This window comes from Tamandua tetradactyla, chromosome 4, assembly GCF_023851605.1.
Source record: "Tamandua tetradactyla isolate mTamTet1 chromosome 4, mTamTet1.pri, whole genome shotgun sequence".
Classification (NCBI taxonomy): Eukaryota; Metazoa; Chordata; class Mammalia; order Pilosa; family Myrmecophagidae; genus Tamandua; species Tamandua tetradactyla.
Window position 1 is genome coordinate 189233883 of NC_135330.1, and position 12742 is coordinate 189246624.

Here is a 12742-nt window from a genome sequence, read left to right on the forward strand (position 1 = left end):
AAGCAGACTTGTAAAGGGTTTTCTGAAGAGCTGTCTAACTTTAGACCTTCTGTTCTGCACTTCTCTTGGCCTTTCCATTTTCTGAACTGACTTGACTCTGGCTTCAATGTTATATTTACTCTGGCTTTGGAACTTAAAAGCAACGAAAGCCAATGAGAGTTTATGGTGTGTGGTTTCGGTTCATCGCCACAGGCGTCATTAGATCTGAGATGTACACTAATGTGTCCATCGGATCTTAAATCGTGGAGTCCGCAACAACTAAATTTCACTTCTAAATGTTTTTAAAGTTATAAACTTTATTTGTATAAAATCTGTGAAGTTTATATCACATGTTTTGACCTGTGCAGCCCAACAGAAGGCAAGATCAGAAAACTGTAAATAGATTTAAAAAGCTTTTCAATTCCGTGCAAATAGTAATCTACATTCAGGTTTAAACCTTCAAGTTCCAGAAAGATTTAAAGGTTCTATAAGATTTACCCAAATACTGTGTTAACTTCTACCACTTTTTAGTATCCAACTTAAATGCTTTGTAAGGCAATTATTACAATGGCTGTTTATTGTATTTTGTCGTTAACCAGGATTTTGACTAAATATATTTTTATCTCTCTGAGTTTTGATCATTTGCTGCCTTTTGAGAATATCTTTAAAATAAACTATATCTGGTGCACAGGTGGTTCAGTGGTAGAATGCTCGCCTTCCATGTGGGAGACCTGGGTTCAATTTCTGGGCCATGCACTTAAAATTAAATAAATAATAAACTATATCAAATGGCAATAAAGTCTGTCAGAATGCTGTCTTAGATAGATGTGATTTTTTTCAGCAGAACAAATTACATATGACACAGTATAGTGTAGCATTTAAAATCCACCCACAGAGTCAGACTACCTGGATTCAAATCCAGCCTTACTATACTCTGTCTGGTGCTTGTGGGATGAGGGTGCATTCTTAATCTTTCTATGCCTCAGTTTCCTTGCTTGTAAAATGTGAATAATAGCAGCATCTCCCTATAGCCATTTGAGAGTGATTCTTCAAGTGTGGTCCCCAGACCAGCAGAAGCAGCATCACCTGGGGACTTGTTAGAAATGCGAATGTTCCAGCCTCACCTAGGCTCTCACTACAGAAGTTTGAGAACCATTGAATTGAACCTTATAAAAGATGTTAAACTGTGCCTGATAAAGAGTAAGCTCTCCCTGGATGTTAGCTATTATTCTCACCACATCTCTAGAGGATTCTCTTTTGTAATGTATTTTATATTTATGTCCTACTCTTTCGTTTTAAAACAGATCAATTTTGCAATACCCCTGGCTCTCATACCGCCCTGGAGTTAAGGGTTGAATTGTGTTTCTCCCACTCCCACCCCGCCCCACACAAGACATGTTCAAGTCCTAAACCCTGCGCTCGTCAATGTGACCCTATTTGGAAAAAGGGTCTTGTAGATGTGATTAGTTAATATGAGGTGAAACTGGATTAGGGTGGGCCCTGGTCCAATCTGACTGGTGTCCCTAGAAGAAGGTGAGAATTGGACAGTCAGATGGAGGGAGAAGATGGCCTTGTGATAGAAGCAGAGGCCAAGGGAAGCCATGGACTGCTGGCTACTGCCAGAACCCCACTGATTTCAAAGGAAGCATTACTTGATTGGACTGGTAGTCTCCAGAACTGTAAGACAATAAATTTCTGTTCTTTTCAAACACCCAGTATGTGGTACTTTGTTCCGGAAGCCCTGGGAAACTGGCTTTTATTCACACACAAAGTGACCCACTCTGAGGCACCCTGTACCTGCCCTCCACTTCCTTCCTTTGTTGGCCCTGTACACAATTGTGTTGCCTCAGGATTGGACTCTCTCTTTGCTTTCCACAATACCTATGATTATGCGAGGGAGTAAATACACCCTAACCCCAAGTGCAAACAGACATTTTACTGGTTTCCTCTAGGAAGCAGGTCTCCAGCCTTCTTTGGGTATCTCACTGCACAACTCCAGGGGACACCATTAATATTCTACTCTATATAACTCTGCCCAAAGGTTAACCCCATAGGGGATTTTTTAGGACAATTAGAGAAGAAGGAAGATGATATAATGGCACCCAGAAGAACAGTTTTGGTTAAGGGTAGCTGCTCAGCACCCATTTTCCGAGTGCTGACCTTGCTTGTGCAGTAGAGCTGGAAAATAAAGATTCTGGACAAAGACAACCTGGTCTAAAGGACTTTGACACCAATGGAATTCCTGTCCTCACTTAGAATTATAGGTTCATGTAACCAACAATATCATCTTTAAAAAGAACAATGAGCTTCCTTCCAAAGAACACAGTGGGGAAATGGGGAGGTGTGCTGGTTTGAAAGGATGTATGTCCCCTAGAAAAGCCATGTTTTAATCTAAATCCCATTTCATAAAGGCAGAATAATCCCTATTCAATACTATATGTTTGGAGCTGTAATCAGATCATCTCCCTGGAGATGTGATTAAATCAAGAGTGGTTGTTAAGATGGATTAGGTGATATGTCTTCACACATTTGGGTGGGTCTTGATAAACTTCTGGAGTCCTATAAAAGAGGAAACATTTTGGAGAAAGGAGATTCAGAGAGAACAGAGAATGCTGCAGCACCACGAAGCAGAGAGTCCATCAGCCAGCGCCTTGGAGGTGAAGAAGGAAAACGCCTCCCGGGGAGCTTCATGAAACAGGAAGCCAGGAGAGAAAGCTAGCAGATGCTCACCATGTGCCCTTCCAGGCGAGAGAGAAGCCCTGACTGTTTTTGCCATGTGCCTTCTCACTTGAGAAAGAAACCCCGACTTCATCGGCCTTCTTGAACCAAGGTATCTTTCCCTGGATGCCTTTGATTGGACATTTCTATAGACTTGTTTTAATTGGGACATTTCTCGGCCTTAGAACTGTAAACTAGCAATGTATTAAATTCCCCTTTTTAAAAGCCATTCTGTTTCTGGTATATTGCATTCTGACAGCTAGCAAACTAGAACAGGAGGGGAGGAAAGTAACTTTACAATAGAGAAACCTGACAAATACCACAGCACCAGATGATCTAAGTTACCATCAACAGTGATAAGACATGTTGATAATATGTACTTTTGATATGAAGTGATAAAAATGGCATTTTAGCTCCTGGTACTTCTTTCCAAAAGTCAATAACCCCAGTTGAACCATGAGAAAAACACTGGACAAAACCCAATTTAGTTCGACTTCCTGGAAGATGGCGGCTTAGTAAGACGCGCGGATCTTAGTTTCTTCTCCAGGACACCTACTAGGGGAGTAGAAACGATACAGAAAGCGCCCAAAGCCACAACAGAGATAAAAAAGACAGCATACCCCATCCTGGAACGGCTGGCTGGCTGAGAGAAGCAGCTCGGGTGAGATCGCCGAGGCGCGCGGGCCTTACCGGGCGGGGTGGCAAGCGGCCGGAGTTACTCCCTTCCCCCTTCCCGGGCCGGCTGGGAGAATTGGAGAGGCGGTCCCCTGAAACAAAGACGGCTGGCGCCCACACCACGCGCAGCCCCCGGACCAACTGAGAGAATTGGATCGGAAACCCCCAGGCCGCGGAGAACGGTGACGGGTGGGGGAGGCCCCTTCCAAACCCGTGACTCCCGGGGAACGTGCACTCTCTCGGGCGGGCCGCTGCCGCTGGCGCCCTCCCGCCACGCTTGTTGCCCAGGGCCGACTAGGAAATTCGGACGGGCTCTTTCCCTGGCTGCTGCGGCCAGCAACCCTCCGCCAGCAACCCTCCCTGCGTTGGGACCCCAGGCCGGCTCAAGCCGCTTCGGCTAGCGAACCCCCAGGACGGCGAGAGTTTTCCAAAGTTTAAGGTCCCACAGCACCTTTTACTGGTGGGACCCGCAGACAAACGTGTGCCACGAGCGCCACCTACTGGGCAGGATAAGAAGAACAGAACCCAGAGATTTCACAGAAAAATATTACAACCTTGCTGGGTCCAACACCAAGAGAAATCTGAATAAATGCCCAGATGCCAGCAGCAGAAGATAACTGTCCATGCTCAAAAGATTGAGAATATGGCTCAGTCAAAGGAACAAACCAATAGCTCAAATGAGACACAAGAGCTGAGACAACTAATGCTGAATATACGAACAGAAATGGAAAACCTCTTCAAAAATGAAATCGATAAATTGAGGGAGGACATGAAGAGGACATGGGCTGAACATAAAGAAGAAATAGAAAAACTGAAAAAACAAATCGCAGAACTTATGGAAGTGAAGGATAAAGTAGCAAACATAGAAAAAATAATGGATAGCTACAATGATAGATTTAAAGAGACAGAAGATAGAATTAGTGATTTGGAGGATGGAACATCCGAAATCCAAAAAGAAACAGAAACTATAGGGAAAAGAATGGAAAAATTTGAACAGGGTATCAGGGAACTCAAGGACAATATGAACCGCACAAATATACGTGTTGTGGGTGTCCCAGAAGGAGAAGAGAAGGGAAAAGGAGGAGAAAAACTAATGGAAGAAATTATCACTGAAAATTTCCCAACTCTTATGAAAGACCTAAAATTACAGATCCAAGAAGTGCAGCGCACCCCAAAGAGATTAGACCCAAATAGGCGTTCTCCAAGACACTTACTAGTTAGAATGTCAGAGGTCAAAGAGAAAGAGAAGATCTTGAAAGCAGCAAGAGAAAAACAATCCATTACATACAAGGGAAACCCAATAAGACTTTGTGTAGATTTCTCAGCAGAAACCATGGAAGCTAGAAGACAGTGGGATGATATATTTAAAATACTAAAAGAGAAAAACTGCCAACCAAGACTCCTATATCCAGCAAAATTATCCTTCAAAAATGAGGGAGAAATTAAAACATTCTCAGACAAAAAGTCACTGAAAGAATTTGTGACCAAGAGACCAGCTCTGCAAGAAATACTAAAGGGAGCACTAGAGTCAGATACAAAAAGACAGAAGAGAGAGATATGGAAAAGAGTGTAGAAAGAAGGAAAATCAGATATGATATATATAATACAAAAGGCAAAATGTTAGAGGAAAATATTATCCAAACAGTAATAACACTAAATGTCAATGGACTGAATTCCCCAATCAAAAGACATAGATTGGCAGAATGGATTAAAAAACAGGATCCTTCAATATGCTGTCTACAGGAAACACATCTTAGACCCAAAGATAAACACAGGTTGAAAGTGAAAGGTTGGGAAAAGATATTTCATGCAAATAACAACCAGAAAAGAGCAGGAGTGGCTATACTAATATCCAACAAATTAGACTTCAAATGTAAAACAGTTAAAAGAGACAAAGAAGGACACTATATACTAATAAAAGGAACAATTAAACAAGAAGACATAACAATCATAAATATTTACGCACCGAATCAGAATGCCCCAAAATACGTGAGGAATATACTGCAAACACTGAAAAGGGAAATAGACTCATATACCATAATAGTTGGAGACTTCAACTCACCACTCTCATCAAGGGACAGAACATCTAGACAGAGGATCAACAAAGAAATAGAGAATCTGAATATTACTATAAATGAACTAGACTTAATAGACATTTTTAGGACATTACATCCCACAACAGCAGGATACACCTTTTTCTCAAGTGCTCATGGATCATTCTCAAAGATAGACCATATGCTGGGTCACAAAACAAGTCTTAACAAATTTAAAAAGATTGAAATCTTACACAACACTTTCTCGGACCATAAAGGAATGATGTTGGAAATCAATAATAGGCAGAGTGCCAGAAAATTCACAAATACGTGGAGGCTCAACAACACACTCCTAAACAACGACTGGGTCAAAGAAGAAATTGCAAGAGAAATCAGCAAATACCTCGAGGCGAATGAAAATGAAAACACAACATATCAAAACTTATGGGACGCAGCAAAGGCAGTGCTAAGAGGGAAATTTATTGCTCTAAATGCCTATATCAGAAAAGAAGAAAAGGCAAAAATTCAGGAATTAACTATCCATTTGGAAGAACTGGAGAAAGAACAGCAAGCTAACCCCAAAGCAAGCAAAAGGAAAGAAATAACAAAGATTACAGCACAAATAAATGAAATTGAAAACATGAAAACAATAGAGAAAATCAATAAGGCCAGAAGTTGGTTCTATGAGAAAATCAATAAGATTGATGGGCCCTTAGCAAGATTGACAAAAAGAAGAAGAGAGAGGATGCAAATAAATAAGATCAGAAATGGAAGAGGAGACATAACTACTGACCTCACAGAAATAAAGGAGGTAATAACAGGATACTATGAACAACTTTACGCTAATAAATACAACAATTTAGAGGAAATGGACGGGTTCCTGGAAAGACATGAACAACCAACTTTGACTCAAGAAGACATAGATGACCTCAACAAACCAATCACAAGTAAAGAAATTGAATTAGTCATTCAAAAGCTTCCTAAAAAGAAAAGTCCAGGACCAGATGGCTTCACATGTGAATTCTACCAAACGTTCCAGAAAGAATTAGTACCAATTCTCTTCAAACTCTTCAAAAAAATCGAAGTGGAGGGAAAACTACCTAATTCATTCTATGAAGCCAACATCACCCTCATACCAAAACCAGGCAAAGATATTACAAAAAAAGAAAACTACAGACCAATCTCTCTAATGAATACAGATGCAAAAATCCTCAATAAAATTCTAGCAAATCGTATCCAACAACACATTAAAAGAATTATACATCATGACCAAGTAGGATTCATCCCAGGTATGCAAGGATGGTTCAACATAAGAAAATCAATTAATGTAATACACCATATCAACAAATCAAAGCAGAAAAATCACATGATCATCTCAATTGATGCAGAGAAGGCATTCGACAAGATTCAACATCCTTTCCTGTTGAAAACACTTCAAAAGATAGGAATACAAGGAAACTTCCTTAAAATGATAGAGGGAATATATGAAAAACCCACAGCTAATATCATCCTCAATGGGGAAAAATTGAAAACTTTCCCCCTAAGATCAGGAACAAGACAAGGATGTCCACTATCACCACTATTATTCAACATTGTGTTGGAGGTTCTAGCCAGAGCAATTAGACAAGAAAAAGAAATACAAGGCATCAAAATTGGAAAGGAAGAAGTAAAACTATCACTGTCTGCAGACGATATGATACTATACGTCGAAAACCCGGAAAAATCCACAACAAAACTACTAGAGCTAATAAATGAGTACAGTAAAGTAGCAGGTTACAAGATCAACATTCAAAAATCTGTAGCATTTCTATACACTAGTAATGAACAAGCTGAGGGGGAAATCAAGAAACGAATCCCATTTACAATTGCAACTAAAAGAATAAAATACCTAGGAATAAATTTAACTAAAGAGACAAAAAACCTATATAAAGAAAACTACAAAAAACTGCTAAAAGAAATCACAGAAGACCTAAATAGATGGAAGGGCATACCGTGTTCATGGATTGGAAGACTAAATATAGTTAAGATGTCAATCCTACCTAAATTGATTTACAGATTCAATGCAATACCAATCAAAATCCCAACAACTTATTTTTCAGAAATAGAAAAACCAATAAGCAAATTTATCTGGAAGGGCAGGGTGCCCCGAATTGCTAAAAACATCTTGAGGAAAAAAAACGAAGCTGGAGGTCTCGCGCTGCCTGACTTTAAGGCATATTATGAAGTCACAGTGGTCAAAACAGCATGGTATTGGCATAAAGATAGATATATCGACCAATGGAATCGAATAGAGTGCTCAGATATAGACCCTCTCATCTATGGACATTTGATCTTTGATAAGGCAGTCAAGCCAACTCACCTGGGACAGAGCAGTCTCTTCAATAAATGGTGCCTAGAGAACTGGATATCCATATGCAAAAGAATGAAAGAAGACCCATCTCTCACACCCTATACAAAAGTTAACTCAAAATGGATCAAAGATCTAAACATTAGGTCTAAGACCATAAAACAGTTAGAGGAAAATGTTGGGAGATATCTTATGGATCTTACAACTGGAGGCGGTTTTATGGACCTTAAACCTAAAGCAAGAGCACTGAAGAAGGAAATAAATAAATGGGAACTCCTCAAAATTAAACACTTTTGTGCATCAAAGAACTTCATCAAGAAAGTAGAAAGACAACCTTCACAATGGGAGACAATATTTGGAAATGATATATCAGATAAAGGTCTAGTATCCAGAATTTATAAAGAGATTGTTCATCTCAACAACAAAAAGACAGCCAACCCAATTACAAAATGGGAAAAAGACTTGAACAGACACCTCTCAGAAGAGGAAATACGGACGGCCAAGAGGCACATGAAGAGATGCTCAATGTCCCTGGCCATTAGAGAAATGCAAATCAAAACCACAATGAGATATCATCTCACACCCACCAGAATGGCCATTATCAACAAAACAGAAAATGACAAGTGCTGGAGAGGATGCAGAGAAAGAGGCACACTTATCCACTGTTGGTGGGAATGTCAAAGGGTGCAACCACTGTGGAAGGCAGTTTGGCGGTTCCTCAAAAAGCTGAATATAGAATTGCCATACGACCCAGCAATACCATTGCTAGGTATCTACTCAAAGGACTTAAGGGCAAAGACACAAACGGACATTTGCACACCAATGTTTATAGCAGCATTATTTACAATTGCAAAGAGATGGAAACAGCCAAAATCTCCATCAACAGAAGAGTGTCTAAACAAACTGTGGTATATACATACGATGGAATATTATGCAGCTTTAAGACAAGATAAACTTATGAACCATGTAATAACATGGATGGACCTAGAGAATATTATGCTGAGTGAATCCAGCCAAAAACTAAAGGACAAATACTGTATGGTCCCACTGATGTGAACGGACATTCGAGAATAAACTTGAAATATGTCATTGGTAACAGAGTTCAGCAGGAGTTAGAAACAGGGTAAGACAATGGGTAATTGAAGCTGAAGGGATACAGACTGTGCAACAGGACTAGATACAAAAACTCAAAAATGGACAGCACAATAATACCTAATTGTAAAGTAATCATGTTAAAACACTGAATGAAGCTGCATCTGAGCTATAGGTTTTTGTTTTGTTTTGTTTTGTTGTGTTTTGATTTTACTATTATTACTTTTATTTTTTTCTCTATATTAACATTCTATATCTTTTTCGGTTATGTTGCTAGTTCTTCTAAACCAATGCAAATGTACTAAGAAATGATGATTATGCATCTATGTGATGATGTTAAGAATTAATGATTGCATGTGGAATGGTATGATCTCTAAATGTTGGGTTAATTTCTTTTTTTCCGTTAATTAAAAAAAAAAAAAAAGAGAAGGGATAATTGGAGATGAAGGGATACAGACTGTACAACGGGACTGGATATAAAAACTCAGAAATGGACAGCACAATACTACCCAATTGTAATGCAATTATGTTAAAACACTGAATGAAGCTGCATGTGAGGTATAGGTTTTTTGTTTTTGTTTTTTTTTGTTTTTTTTTCTTTCTATTATTGTTTTAATTCTTATTCTGTTGTCTTTTTATTTCTTTTTCTAAATCGATGCAAATGTACTAAGAAATGATGAATATGCAACTATGTGATGTTATTAAGAATTACTGATTGTATATGTAGATTGGAATGATTTCTAATTGTTTTGTTAATTCTTTTTTTAATTAATAAAAAAAAAAAAAAAAAAAAAGAGATAAAAGTCAGAACTTGGGCCTCCTGGCTCCTTCACCTGCATTTCAGAGCTTCCCTTCATAGCTCTCTTCTCCTATTCATTAGGACATAAAAAAAAAAAAAAAAAAAAAAAAACCAATTTAGTTCATAATAATATATTGATATTGGTTCATTAATTCTAACAAATGTACCATATTTAATGGGGAAAACCTGTGTGGGGTATATAGGAGCTCTCTTCACTATCTTCACAATTTTTATGTAAACCTGGAACCGTTCTAAAAATTAAAGCTTGTAAAGATAAGTCAACAAAAAGTAAGAGGCAGAAGGAAAGAGTGTGACAGCAGGCACATACAGCCATCACATTTTAGGTTCAGCCTACACTTTTTTTTTTTTTTTTTTTTTTTAAAGGGAGGAAGGGAAGGAAAGACAGAGAGAGAAGGAAGGAAGGATGGAAGGAAGGAAGGGAGGAAGAAAGGGAAACATCTTTAAACATTTTCTTGTTTTATTATATTTGTTTCTTTGTTTGTTTTTTACATGGGCTGGGGCCGGGAATCGAACCGGGGTCCTCCGGCATAGCAGGCAAGCACTCTTGCCCGCTGAGCCACCGCGGCCCGCCCTCAGCCTACACTTTCAGCCTTAGTTCCTCTATTTAAACCTTATATGTCAGCCAATATGGCTATAACATCCTTGAGTTCAGGATTTTACCATCTGTGTCTATTCCCCATGGAATCGCACACATGGGAGGTGCTTAATTATTTGAGACATTTACTGAAAGCAGGAGAAAAGACGAAAGGAAAAAAATAGGAACTTTTTGAGAAGTAAATGAACTTTTCTAATTTTTCATTAGAGCCAGTAGACAAAGTTGAGGTCATAAAGCACAAGTTAAGGAAAATTTCTACTGGGACAATCTTAGAAAGTAGAAAGTGGTGGTGAGGAAAAGGAGTGGTGTTTAATTTACAAAAAAAAGGTTGTAGCAAATCAATCTGGCCCAATGGTTCTTTGAGATTCTACTTCAAGACATGCATGCATTTCAAGACTCAGTGGTATTGATAAACACCATCGGGTTTAAAGACTATTAGTGTCATCAATTCAAATAAGGCTTTTCATGTGTGGGTGTATGTGTGGGTGGTGGCCGGCAGGATGCTGTCCTATCAGATGTTGTGTACTTCGCGTATGAGAATTTTTAAATAGGTGGTGTTTCAGTCTAGATAAAAATTGCGGATGTTGCTACTCGCTTGCTGTGGTAGGATGAATCATGTTCCCCAACACAGATGTTTTTAATTTTAATCTGCATTCCTGTGGGTATGAGCCCATTGTAAATAGGACCTCTTGATGTTGTTATTTTTAATTAAGGTGGGGCCAGTTGAAACAAGGTGGGCCTTAATCTGGATTATGGGAAGCTTTATAAAGAGAACCCAGAAGTTACAGAAACCAGCAAGGAAAGGACCTCGCCATGTGACATAAGCAGAGATGCAAACTGAGGAACCCTAAGGATTGCAATAAATCAGCACCAGAATGCTCTGACCCCAGGAGGAAGCAAATCTACTAGCCTCCAAAACCATGAGACAATAAATTCCTATTGTTTAAGCCAATCCATTATGCAGTATTTCTCAGGGCAGCCTGGCAAACCAAGATTCTACCCAACAATAATTCCCTATTCTTCCTTCAGAAGAAGCCTGCTTTGTTCAGGTGGGCTCCTTCTTAGGTCCAGGTGGTTAATCATCATTGCTTAAAGGCACCAAGGCAATCCCATTCACCTTTGCCAGTGATTGATCTAAGGAGGGGCTATGCAATTCTGGTCAATGATATGAGAGAAGAAGTTTATTGGAGAATTTATGGGAACAGGTTTATTTGCTTACAATGAAGGAATACAAGGGAAGAAAGAGAACTTTTCTTAGGTTGGGTATTGTCTGGTCTATATGTGATGCATGCAAATGGGCTCTTCTTCCATAACTGTGAAGAGCCCACTCAACAGATCAAGCCACAGAAGAAAGCTCAAGAGAGGTGGGGGCTTGATGATATCACTGAGCTGCTGAAATATCCATTTAACTACCTTATTTCTGTATTCTTTGTTGGGTGAGTTAATTCTCTTTCCTCATTGTTCAATCCATTGTTGGTTATCTATTGTGTTGTTTGCACCACAATTATCCTTATTTAACTCCACTGTTGATAACCCCTTTAACCCCATTGGTGCCATTGTTTGATCTGTACCAATTTAAGAAATCATTTGAGCCTAGAAGGAAATTACCATGTTTTTCTAGTCATGATTATTGTTTCACAATTTAATGTTTCTGAAACCAGTCACATCTTACAATGTGAGCATTTAATTTGAAAATATTTCTTTTTTCTTGCAAATATTTTATTGACTTGATGTTGCAGATTACAATTATGTCTTAGAATCGTAGAAGCGTTGTAGTAGACTCAGCTTTATCCCAAAGAATAGGGAGCATATAGAAAAATGTCTTAAAAATCTGGTAGGAATATGTTCAATTTGAGATCAAGTGTTTTAAGTGAAAGAGATGGCAATTATTCAATTCAATCCCCTTCATTTACACACACATGTGCGCACACACATGCACACAAACATTCATTTAGATCCACAGAAAGATATATAATACTCATATAGTATAATTTCAGAATTGCAGGGCTGGAAGAGGCAAACAAAAATCAAAGAGAATGCCCTGTTTTTACAGTAGACAGGGAGCAGAAATGTTAAATGGACTGATTAGAATACACATGATCAGTGTCAGAAGGCAACCATATATTTGCTTTCATTTTCTGAAAAAAAATTTTATAATGATTTTTGTAAAACAGAATGTTTTGTAATTCCTAAGTCATAACCATCACTAGGTTGTATTTTCATTAATACATGGCAGAGAAGTCATGTTATTTCAGGTCATTTACAATTATGTTCTTTTATGTAAGATTCCAGAGAGTTGTGCTGCCGTGCTTCATTTTGGAACTTTGCTACTAAAAGACATAAAAAAAAAACATGTCTTAAAATAGCAAGATAGTATTATGAACATCTGTATTTCATTATATTGGAAAACTAACATAAAACATGCAAATTTCTAGAAAATGATTATAATTGATGCAAGCATTTTAAAATCTCAAATGAAAAAG